This window comes from Musca autumnalis, unplaced genomic scaffold, assembly GCF_047663935.1.
Source record: "Musca autumnalis isolate F117 unplaced genomic scaffold, ASM4766393v1 scaffold_4, whole genome shotgun sequence".
In the NCBI taxonomy this organism is placed as follows: domain Eukaryota; kingdom Metazoa; phylum Arthropoda; class Insecta; order Diptera; family Muscidae; genus Musca; species Musca autumnalis.
The window spans coordinates 45877154-45889542 of NW_027411977.1; the positions used below are offsets into that span (position 1 = coordinate 45877154).

The following is a 12389-nucleotide window of genomic DNA, read 5'->3' on the forward strand; positions in this document are numbered from 1 at the left end:
TAACTCAACTTATTTTTACCATTTTCACGTTTCTTGACTAATTTTGAAGAAAAAACTGTATTTAAAAATGAGAAAAAATAGTTATATTCTAAGCGAATTTATGAAACAAAGGACTACTTTTAACGCCTTAACTTAAGTTGAATCATTTAGTAAATTGCCTAATCTTCATTTTACTAATAATGAAAATTGCTCTAAATTACAAGGGTTGCCAAATATTTGGTTATAATATTGGTATAAATTAATTATTTAATATAGATGTAAGGATTTCCTTAAAGTATTAGTCACTTTCCAAAAATTCGCAAGAATGGTCACTAGTACCAATTTAAAGCCTAGCGCCTGTAGATTTCAAAACTGTAGAGACTGTTTGCGGAAATTTGTTGTTTTGGCAGTTATGACCAAAAGTTTAACTCCATTTTTTTGTTGCCGAATTCATATTTTTTGAATTTTTAAAATTATTTTTATTATCCTTCCTTACATTTATGGTCAATATAACATCGCTGAGTGAAGACGGTAAAGTGAGTGAATAAATCAGTGTTTTGTCTTTTCATACAAAAATTGTGCTTTTTAGTAAATTAAAGCTTTGTTCCCGTACTTTTTTATAGTAAAACTCGTAAAAGAGAGAAAGAGAGAAAAATTGTTGTCACACAAAAGTCTGTTCAAAAAGTTCGGGAGCGAAAAAATGGAAAAAAACGTCAAAAAAGCTGGATCAAATGTCAAAGTCGGCGAACCAGCCAATCAGACGCCGGCATCCATGTAACGATTTTTACACGCTTAAATTTGTCGAGTAAAAACGTTTTAAAGAGAGCGTCATTCAGTGCCATTTTTGTTTAAAGAGAAGTGAACATTTTACAACTTTCTTGTGTACGGGAACGGGTAAAATGTGTAAAAGTCGTAAAAATTGTAAATTGGAACAAGTCTTAAATGTCCAATACATTTTATAATTGAATCAAAAAGGTGAATGGAAATATTTTATTGGACAAGGAAGAAATGACATTTAATATTGGTAATTACATCAATACATTCTTCATATACATACATACATACATATATATGTATATTTGAAATATGGATTTACCTATTTATTACATTATATAATCATTTGATTCCAGGTGCCGATTTCTCACTGATGATTTCAACTTTGAAGAAAATGTGTGTTATGTATTTCCTTGGAATTTTCTATGTACCTATGTGTCTTTGCAGATTTGCTTTTTTTCTATGCCCTTCAATAAAAATACACCCCCATTTATAAATGTGTTTACATGTTAGAAATAGCCAGTGAGCGCTTGCTGAGAGCAAGTGAGCATACATTTCAATGCATTTCACATTGACATTTACGCTCCCTTGCTCTCAGAAAGCGCCAACTGGTGCATGTGTTTGTTTTTTTGGCTTTTGTGTTTGTATTTGTTTGCACCCAAACATATAATTTGCTTGCAGGACCCAAACATATGTTATGTATGGGACTGCTTGCAAACAAATATATATTTGCTGCAAAATATGTTTGGGACATATGTTAGAGAGGCAATTTTTTCTGTGTGTACTTGGATATCAGAGGTACAACCAGGAGTGCTTTGCTGCTTCGAAGAACAGAATGGCATACAAAACTACTCAAAACTCAGTACAGAGAGAGCTGAAAACTCTAGGAGCGACAATTTTGAACTTTTGTGAGGGAGGTGCCCAAAGTGTTTGTCAGTATGTGTACTCATACTGACAAACACTTTGACCACACTATGTCGCGAGTTCAAATATCTTGGTACAACCACTTATTGTTGGCTGAAAATGTCGAGGGGAAAAATGGGAAGATCGGTCCACGTTTTGGTATATCCCCCATATAACGGTACTTCCCAATTTTTGATATTTTGAATATTTTAGCTAAATTTATCGACCAAATTGTCTGAACTTTTAGGTGAATTGTTTCCAGCTAACAAAAACTTATGGACGTAGGTCCACGTTTTGGTATATACCCCATATAACAGTACCTCCCAATTTAAGGTACTTTTAACATTTTACCTAAGTTTCTCGACAAATTCGCTGAATTTTTGCAATGATAAAAATTATGGGCATATGCCCGCGTTTTGATGTAACCTCCATAGAACGGTACCTCCCAAGTTTCAGTATTTTGAAGGGTTTAGCCACATTATCCAACCGAAGTATCTGACATTTGTTATTAACTCTTCGCCAGGGCTGCAAAATATTCCTACAGAGAATTGTTGGTATTAGTCCACTTTTTGATATAGCCGCCATGGAAGGTTACCTGCCAAAAATCAGTGTCATAACGACCGTTAGTTTAACTATTCCAAAAATTGAAGATAATAAATGTTGTTAATTTTGAGAAAATATGGAGAAAAATTCATAATACCAACAATTATCGGAGTTGAACCCTCATATAGACAAAACTACTTGACGTATCAATGCCAAAATCCTTCTACTTAGAATGTTCTCTATCGACTCCCGTCAATATATTTGTCCTCCGAGGTACTTGGTTTTGACCATTTGTGACCGCTGTCGTGACACTGTGCGACGGTGGCTCGGTTGTCCGTAATATAACTTCTTGGAACTTGAGGAAATTTTATGATTTTCAAAGTTTTGGCCTAGTCGAATTATCACAATTTGTCCTATAACTCGAACTTTGTTTATAAACTGCTTACTTAAGCCAATGTAGCATCTGTTGGCATATGTTGTGTTTATGGCGGTGCCGAGGTAGACGAAGTCTTTGACTACCTCAAAATTATAGGAACCAATTTCCACATTTGGTCTCGTCGTCCACTTTTCCAAATGCATCTTCGACCACTTTTCTAGATTCTCCTTCTGCCTTCTTAAAGGTATCAGTTACTTTTTTATGGTCTACCCATGATGTCTATATCATCAACATAAGCAAGTAATATGGTGCTATTAATGTAAATTATGTAATTTCTTTTGACGTTTGTATCTTGTATAACCTTTTAAAACAGGATGTTGAAGAGATCACACGAAAGGCTGTCCCCTTGTCTGAAACCACTTTTGACAGTGAAGTGTTCATCTTACAAAGCCGAATAAGCGAGGATACCAAATTCAGACATGGCTAGGAATACCTTTGAACGTAGGGGGCTGTCGAAGTCTGCTTTATAATCGACAAAAAGGTGGTAGGTGTCGATCTGTATCTCTTGGGTCTTGGGTAAATATTTGGTTCGTACAATATCCCTGTCTCTCGCTGCCGTATTATTCTTCAGCCTGTTTATTGCTGTCTTTACTTCATCTTGGCCTGGCGGTATACATTCAACTTATTCCTTAGCTTACTCTGACAGTTTTATTTCGCGTTCTAAATAACAATTCACTCACCCTCCTACTATTATCCCGTATGTATACTCGCTTGCTGCTCTAGAATCCGGAACATCCTATTTCTACAAAATTCGAACGCAGATGTATTCACAGATCCATACACACACATATAAAACTGAAAACAAGGAGGAGTACAACAAAAACAATGGCAAAATGAACATTGAAAATAGTAAGTGAAATTCTATACAGATGTTGTTGTAAAATTTATTCAAATAAAGTAAATACTTAATAAAAATTTACTGCACAATTAAAATTTTTAAATTAACCGGAATTCATATAATTTTCTTCCGTAATAGTATGATTCCGAAGGAGGAGGCTTACAGTTCCTATATATTGTTCTTGTCGTTCCTCCCCTCCATCGTTTCTACACGCACATTGATTCCGCATCAATAAAAAATATAAACAGAGTTTTGAATTTAAGTAACTTTTTCTTGCTTTAAAAAAGAATATTTTGAAATGAATGAATTGGTTCATATTATGCAAAAGAGAATAGACATAGATCCCATGTTTATGTTTCATTCAAAAAAGAAACCGGTATTTATTGCTTTATGTATTAGGTTCATACAATATAAAAATCTGAACATTGGAAACATTTTTTGAACACTATACATAAATTGAATGAATTTATTTTTTCTGTGTAGCGTCCTACAATTAGAGGTCGTGGGTTATTGCGCACTTTACAATTTTTTCCAAACTTATATTAAAAAAAAATCTTATATCAGTCCATATTGGTGTTTAAGGTCTGCTTTGTAAAATCTTTTACCGATGTTTTCCATAAACGGTTTTAGATCTGCCCATTTTTTCTAGGCGTCATTGTTATATTGAAATTATTTTGTAAATATAGGAAAATGTTGAACTTTTCTGAATGTTAGTGTCAAAATTGGGTTATATCTACACGAGTCCTTCGATGTGTTCCACAGTATAGACAAAAAATTAACCCAATATAGCCTACCCTAATATACAATTACTTATAACCGGATATAAATTGCTAGTCAATTCTTTATTTTGCCGCTGACTAAAGTTGTGTTTAACCAACAAGTTTCTGTTGCTTTTCCTGTTGTTGTTGTTACTGTTAAATTGTTTCGTTTCGCTTTCAATTTATACATCTAATCGTTCATAACGTACGTGTCTCCGGACCAAGTCCTCGATTCTCCCGAGTGTTAGTATTGTGTTTGTAAGTACGAACGCATGTATGTGTGCAACACATTTGGCGCCATTTTCCATTCACTTAGTTCTCTTTGGTTCCCAAAAGGCTACTGAAAAAACCTTAATTATTAATATCCGCCACCAATGTTGTAATTTCCTTTTCACCTGTCTTCTAGACTAGAGCGTGGGTGTTGATGTCACTTGTTTTGAGTGTTTCCGACGAAACATTTGTCGGCAAAATAAAATTGAAGAAATAAACACAGAAAGTGATGTCCTGCTGGGTGTAAGTTTATTTTGTCATTGAACGGAAGGTTTTTGCATAAACTTTTTTAAATGTAATTGGTTTGACGAAAGGAAATTTATGTCAATTAAGTTAGCTTACTTGTTATACTGTGTTGAATAATTATTGTAACAATAGTTTTATGGCCATAATTCAAACTGATTCAACACTAAGAAAAATGATTTATCCTACATATTTTTTTTGAAATTTGTGCATATTATTTGCAAATATGTACCTAGAATTGTAAACACTAGACAAACTTGATTTTGAAGAGCTTGTTAAAGAAAAACATATGGGTGAGTTGCTTATGAGGAAGAAGGAAGTAAAAGAGCTCCTTCACCTTCGCTGTCTCCCAACACATACAAGAATATCATTTCCAACGTCTTGCTTGACACTTTGTAAAGTTAGTGTCACCGCCAAATGTAAACAAAACATGATTAATTATTTTGAAAACTTGAATGAAATATAGTTTTTATAGCATTTACGCTAACGAGTGTATATGAAGAAAGGACAAAATTTTTTAGTTTTCCATAAAAAAAAAATTAAAAATTTTTTTTTAAGCTACATGAATGATTTTTGGTACATACATTGGGAAAAAAATCCCATTCTTAAATCTGTTCGAGATACTAATTTTGGTTGTTGCGCGCAAAAGTAATGGCGGTTTCAATTCTGATAAAAAGAAAAAAATCTTTAAAAGACTCTAATCATTAAATTGAGAAACTCTCTTAATTAGGGGCTCCCTACATACTATATGGTTACTGAGGTCCCATAACTTTAGTGAAAAAGTTGTAAATTTTCGCGGAAATTAGGAAAGCATTCAAAACAATTGGTAGTTTACAAATTGTTCTAATAAAATTCAAGCTGTTTATGCATCTGAAAAATATATAAAAAATATGTACGTAATCTAAACATCGCGAAGATTCAAATGAAACCAAAACTATACAAATCCGTTTAGCGGTTTGCATATTATAGCAAAAAACAAAAAAATATATTGAGGAAATTTCTAAAATTTTTGTAAGAGAACATATTTATTAAAATTTATTTTGTGAGTTAATTGAACAAAATGTAAGAAAAATAGGTCGGAGTTTTTCTTCTATTTTAGTTAAATTCCACGCAATAAATCACATTTTTTATTCTAATCACTTCTCGAAAACACGCTAACATCTTGCAGAAGATATGGATATCTTTCAAATAAATGTTGGGTTCCTTTAAATGGGGTATAATCTTGAAATAAAGTTGTATCGGGTAATGTTCATTTTGAAATGCGTGTAAATCGCGAAATCCTCAAAATCACTTGATGCGCATGCGGTTTACCAATACAGCGAATTCTTCTCTTTTAATTTGTACACATTTGCCAGGATTTACTTTGGCCGCTAAGATGTAGCATCGTCTGCAGTTTAGTGTGCAACAAACTGTATAACGCTTATATTATGCACAAAGTGCATACACTTTTTATGCGCATCCGATTTCACTATCAACCGTGAAAAAATACATTGATCTAAACATATTTCAATAAAATCCATCAAGAACCGTGGATGTAGCATCACACACTATTTTTGGGATAAATCGGATACAGCTCCCATGCCACTAAATTTTTCAAACCGCTGTTTTCGCACAAACGCGAGTGATGATTCACTGTCTTCATTGAAATGGAAACGATCCACATAAAACGCGAATTAGTCAGCGATATTTTGAAAAACATTTTTCGCAAATTTTTCAATTTTTGCAGTAGCCATTTCCGCCGTTCTAGTAGATAGATTTTTACGATCTGTGATTCATATGATCCGGATCGTCGAAAAACTAAAATATCGCGGGGTACCAGCACACTCAAAACGATATTGTAAATACTGTACCCAAAAAATAGGTTTTTTAGAAAAAATATCGCACTAAATTTTTGCCTTTGGCAGTAGATTACTCTGCTGCTGTGTGGGCTACATACTTAATATACATATCAGATTATGCGAAATCGCGAGTTCTTTAGTCCTATAATTGGTTTTTCGAAATATCCGAATGCGCGTCCCAGTTACATAAAAAATACAAAAAACACCTGAAATCCGGCTTCAAAATGTCAGCATCCATAAAAGGTGGATGCAGTGGAAATTTTGGAAAGTGATACATTATAAGTGTAATCTCCATTTTGTATTCTCCAACTTTTACTTTGGACAGATGTCCGTCATTTGAATGGTTTAATCAGAAATCGAATAGCAATGTAAAAAACCTGTTTATATTCAACGTGTTTTTACCTATGCTTTTTGCTTTACGCGGTCGTAACTACCACGTAAATTAAATTTTTTTTGCTAAATTTTTGAGCTTTGTACAAAAACATCTAAATTAATCCAGCAATAGTCATAGTTACTGGCAAACTACAATAGTTCGCGTATTATAATAGTGCAAACCTTGGCTTCATGGAAACTAAAAAATTTTGACTTTTCCTCATATACACTTTGATACGACCACACTTGTGCTACATTTGTGTAGTAAACACATGCGAAATACACGTTAATAAACAATGTTACGCTAAACTGCTTCAGAACGCGGAATATTGGTGACTATTTATTTGGCCAATAATCGGTCGGTGACTTTGGCACAACGTGAATTTCGCCGCAGATTTTCTGGCCGTCCAACGCCTACTGGTGTAACACTGCAACGTTTAGCCGCTCGCCTCGAAGAGACTGGCACAACACGAGATGTTGCCAGACCCCGAAGTATCCGTTCTGCAGAGAATATTGCTGCTGTAGTCGAGGATGTCATGGAAGCGCCGTCGACATCGACCAGACGACGTGCCACGCAAATGGGTATCAGTCGACGGTCTTTACAGCGGATTTTGGTACAAGACTTGAAGACGTTCCCGTACAAAGTCCAGACGGTGCATCAGCTGTCAGCTGCTGACCGCCAATCGCGTCTTACACGATATTCTGAAGGATGCATTTCCCGGGCGCCTAATCTCCCGTTTTGGCGTTTTGCACAGGCCAGCAAGATCGCCTGATTTGACCGGTCCAGACTTCTTTTTGTGGGGCTATTTGAAGTCTCGGGTTTATGTCAGCAAGCCTCAGACTCTTTCAGCTCTTAAGGACAATATCCGTCAAGAATGTGAGGACATATCGCCGGAAGTTTTGACCAAGGAGATGGAAAATGCCATAAAAATGGCTCAAATGACAATAAACTGTGGCGGCGGCCATTTATCTGACATCATATTCTTGACTTGATGTAAAAATTAGGCTTTCGTAATATTTTGTCCACACTTAGTTTAAGTTCGAAAATGAGTTATATCGGTCCACTCCTTCCCAACAAAGATTCGGAAATGTCCACAAAAAAAAAAAAAAAAAAATAACCTGAAAGATGCAAAACACCCCTATGACACCGTGTGTAGTGGTTGGAGCGCAAGATAACTCTCGAACGGATCTGCCAATTCGGTCCAAAATATGGCCATCGTAATATTTTGTGCAACCTTAGTTTAAGTTCGAAGAAAAGCCATATCGGTCCACTCCTTCAAGTACATCCCCCACAAAAGTTCAAAAATGTTCGGAAAAATTGTGCGCTCGATACCTCTTGATGGGAGAGACCGATTTGGTCCATACACATCCTAATATATCTACCAGATATAGGTCAGGTTAGAATATGGACTATATTTCTCCATTTCTTCGGGTACTTCACACACTCAATTTTTGGATACATTCACTTTAAGACCAGGGCCCTATTCCACGATACAATTTATTAACTTTTCACTTTGCACTTAGCAATATTTTTGAAAATGTTCACATTTTTGTGTTCCACAGAACCGTTACTTTTGGTAAGTGATATGATAACCGAATACTATGTTAGTCCACACTTTGGATATCGTGCTATTTCTTCGAATATTAGATGAAATTCATAAAAGTTCAAAAATATTTGCTAAAATGGTACGCGCGATATCTTATAGACGTAGCAACCGATTTGGTCCAAACTTTGGATATCGGAATATTGTCGAAATTTAGTTTATATTCAAATTTGGGCCCTATCTGTCCGGTCTTTGGGGTACCGCCCACACAAATTTTCAACATTTTTGTGTGGTTAGGGGTTTGTTCGAGGATCCTTCCTGTTTATAGCGATATTATGTTTTTTTTTTGTACAAAAAGTATTTTAATCCACACAGGCTGAGGGTATATCTCTGTCGGCAACTGATACTTTTTTACTTGTTTTTGTTTTTTTACTGTCATAGGCTAATGATATTTTAGTTGTCAGCAAAACATACTTAAGACATACTAAACAATTTATAAATATGTTTCTTTTATTCTTTTTTATGTATCGTTGCAGCTCAATTTAGCCATTTTCAAAAAATTCAATGGTTTTAAGTCATTTCTCTATAATACTACTAATGATTTTTGTATGTTTATGGCAAATCCTAAAAAGTTCAAGTTTGCTAAAATATTCGTAGATTTTGTAAGAAAGAATCTAATATCAACCATACATGTCCGTATAATGTAAGTATTTATAATTTATGTTTTTAAATGGGTACACTGAAAACAACTATTTTCATTCTATTTATTGCAGCACGATATTATTGTGGACAATTTAATTTTGGATGAGCGTAAGTTTGAATTTATGCCACTTCCTCGGGGTGACTATATGTTTCTGATGAAAGTGGCTGCCTACAATGATTGGAAAGCCTTGGTAAGAATCTATATAAGTATAGATGGTGATTTGTTAGGCACAAATGATAAATTGAAAATGATAATGCAAATGAGCATTTGACACCAAATATATTATGTATGAATGTTATTCAAATCAAATAAAAGATTTAATGTACTTCAACATATTAAACAAGTAACAAACATTAAGTTCGGTCGGGCCGATCTTTTTATACCCTCCACAATGAACTATTCTGAACTTTAATGAAATAATTAATTTTTAAATGTTATGTGTAGATTTTTTGATCCACAAATACCTAATTTTACCTAATTTGGACAGGTAAAATCGGACGGTACCGTTATATGGGGGCTGTACCACAACGTGGGCCAATGTTCCAAATTTGTTGATAGAGAAGTTTTTAACAACTGCAAAACATATATGCCAAAGAGCATCCAATCTAGCCCGCAAATGTTGATAAATACTAAAAAAACCTGAAATCGGTGAAGCCGTTTTATAGGGACATAGCAAAACGTTGACATTTTTTTCGGAGAAGTTTAGTTACCACTGGAAAATACAGGTTGTTCCGTCAATAAATGTAGCTAAAATAGTGAAATTATCTAAAATCTGGAGGTACCGTTATATCGGGTCTATACATAAACACGAACCTATGTCAACACATAGACAATACATGACAATTTTTGGTTAGTAAGTTTCGTGACTACAGGGAGCATCAAATGTCACTTTACGGGTAGTTCAGTCGAAAATTTTAGCTAAAATCCTCAAAATATCGAAAATTGGAAGGTACCGTCATATGGGAGCTATATATAAAAACATGGGCCGATATAGCCCACCTTCGAACTTGACTTGCCTATGGCAAAAATAAACTCATGTGCAAAAATGTAGCGCTCTACCTTAATTTTTGCGGACGCTAGAATGATTACAACACATGGACAGAGTAGATTGACTCTGAAATCCTGACCAAGTACTCTTCACCCCAGTGAATGAAAGACTCTCTGCAATTCGATTAAAAGCAAACTTCTTCAAGGTCAGCTTTATTTGCGCTCATGCTCCCACTGAAGACAAGGACGAACAGACAAGCGCTTAGAAGAAATTTATGACCGTTGCCCATGACATTAAAATTATTCTAGGCGATTTTAATGCCAAATTGAAAAGGATAATATCCTTGGTCCAACAGTCGGGAAATTCAGTATCCACAGTGAAACATCTGACAATGGTATGAGGCTGATAGACTTTGCAGCTGCAAAAAACATGGTAGTTAGCAGTACCAGATTTAAACATCTCGACATCCATAAAGCCACCTGGTTGTCTCCAGTTCAGAAAACATGAAATCAAATTGATCACGTTGTGATAGATGGAAGACATTCATCGAGCGTGTTGGATATTCATCGTTCCGAGGTGCAAACATAGACTCGGACCACTACCTTGTTGCAGCAAAGGTACGTACCAGATTAAGCGTAGTAAACAAAGTGCGAACAGACACAACACGGAAGTTGGACATCGGTAAGCTGCAATCACAACAGATAGCCACAGCATATTCCACTCAACTTGCCCAACTGCTTAATCAAAGCACTCCTCGTACCGATAACATATCAGGACAATGGCAAAACATTGACCACTCCATGCAAACAGCCGCAAAATCAGTACTTGGATACCAGAGACCTCCACCAAGGAATCCATGCTATGACCAGGAGTGTCGTGCTGCTACCGAAGAGGAAAATGCGGCATATAGGGCTAATTTACAATCCGTAGCAACGCGTAGCGCACGAGAGAGGTATCGGGAGAAAAGGAGAGAGTAGAAACGTCTTTTCCGCAGGAAAAAGAGAGTGATGGAAAAGCGGGAGTGTGAACAAATCTAGATGTACAGGAGACAGAATGAAGTCCGAAAATTCTACCAAGGAGTGAAACATCAAACTGATGGCTTTGGAACTGGCACATCCTCCTGTAGAGACCAACAAGGTAATCTGGTAACTGATACAGATAGTGTGCTAAGGATATGGAAAGAGCATTTTTCCTATCTGTTGGTGTCCAATAGTAGCGAAGTCGACGAAGATACCACAGATCCAATCCCAGAAGATGGTATTGCATGTATACCACCCGGCCAAGATGAGGTAAAGACAGCAATAAACCGACTAAAGAATAATAAGACAGCAGGAGCTGATGGCCTACCAGCCGAGCTGATAAGGCGACACGCTGATAAGGTTTATGCATCATCTAGTTAGCTCCATCTGGCTGGAGGAACGCGTACCCGACGATTGGAACCTGAGCATCCTGCGTCCCGTCAATAAGAAAGGAGATAAGACTTTGTGCTTCAACTATAGGGGCATAAGTCTTCTCCCTATCGCCTACAAGATAGTGCCAGGGATATTGTGCGAACGACTAAAGCCCATGGTCAACGAAATAATTGGACCATACCAATGCGGCTTTAGACCTGGCAAATCCACCATTGACCAGATATTTACCCTGCGGCAAATCCTGAAGAAGACCCAAGAGATGCAGATTGACACCTACCACCTTTTTGTCGATTATAAAGCGGCCTTCGACAGCCCGCTACGTTCAAAGGTATTTCAAGCCATGTATGAATTAGGTATCCCCGCAAAGCTCATTCGGCTTTGTAAAATGACTCTAACTGACTCAAGATCTTCAGTTAAAATTGGAAAGGACGTCTCCGAAGATTCTTGTACCAAAAGAAGTTTCAGGCAAGGATACAGCCTTTCGTGTGATCTTTTCAACATCCTGCTAGAAGAGGTTATACGAGAGGCAAACGTCAAAAGAAGTGGCACAATCTACACCTATAGCCACATGTTACTTGCTTATGCTGATGATATAGACATCATGGGACGATCAGTAAAAGAAGTAACCGATACCTTTATGAAGGTCAAAGGAGAATCTGCTAAAGTGGGTCTGGCGGTAAACGACGCGAAGACTAAGCTGATGGTGTCGACGCGCAATGCGTCCATTGAGATCGGACCAACTGTTAAAGTTGGTTCCTATAATTTTGAGGTAGTAAAAGACTTCTTAT

The 12389-nt window shown here is 36.2% G+C and overlaps 1 long non-coding RNA gene across 1 annotated transcript in view; it reads left to right on the plus strand.

Moving 5' to 3' along the window:
• The first annotated feature begins 4635 nt into the window (after window positions 1-4635).
• The window catches only part of LOC141404327 (uncharacterized), a 43911-nt gene continuing 36157 nt past the window's right edge, over window positions 4636-12389 (plus strand). The window contains exons 1-3 of the long non-coding RNA XR_012412991.1: window positions 4636-4744; window positions 9035-9201; window positions 9272-9391. This is a non-coding gene — a long non-coding RNA (uncharacterized lncRNA). The remainder of the gene's footprint in view (window positions 4745-9034; window positions 9202-9271; window positions 9392-12389) is intronic.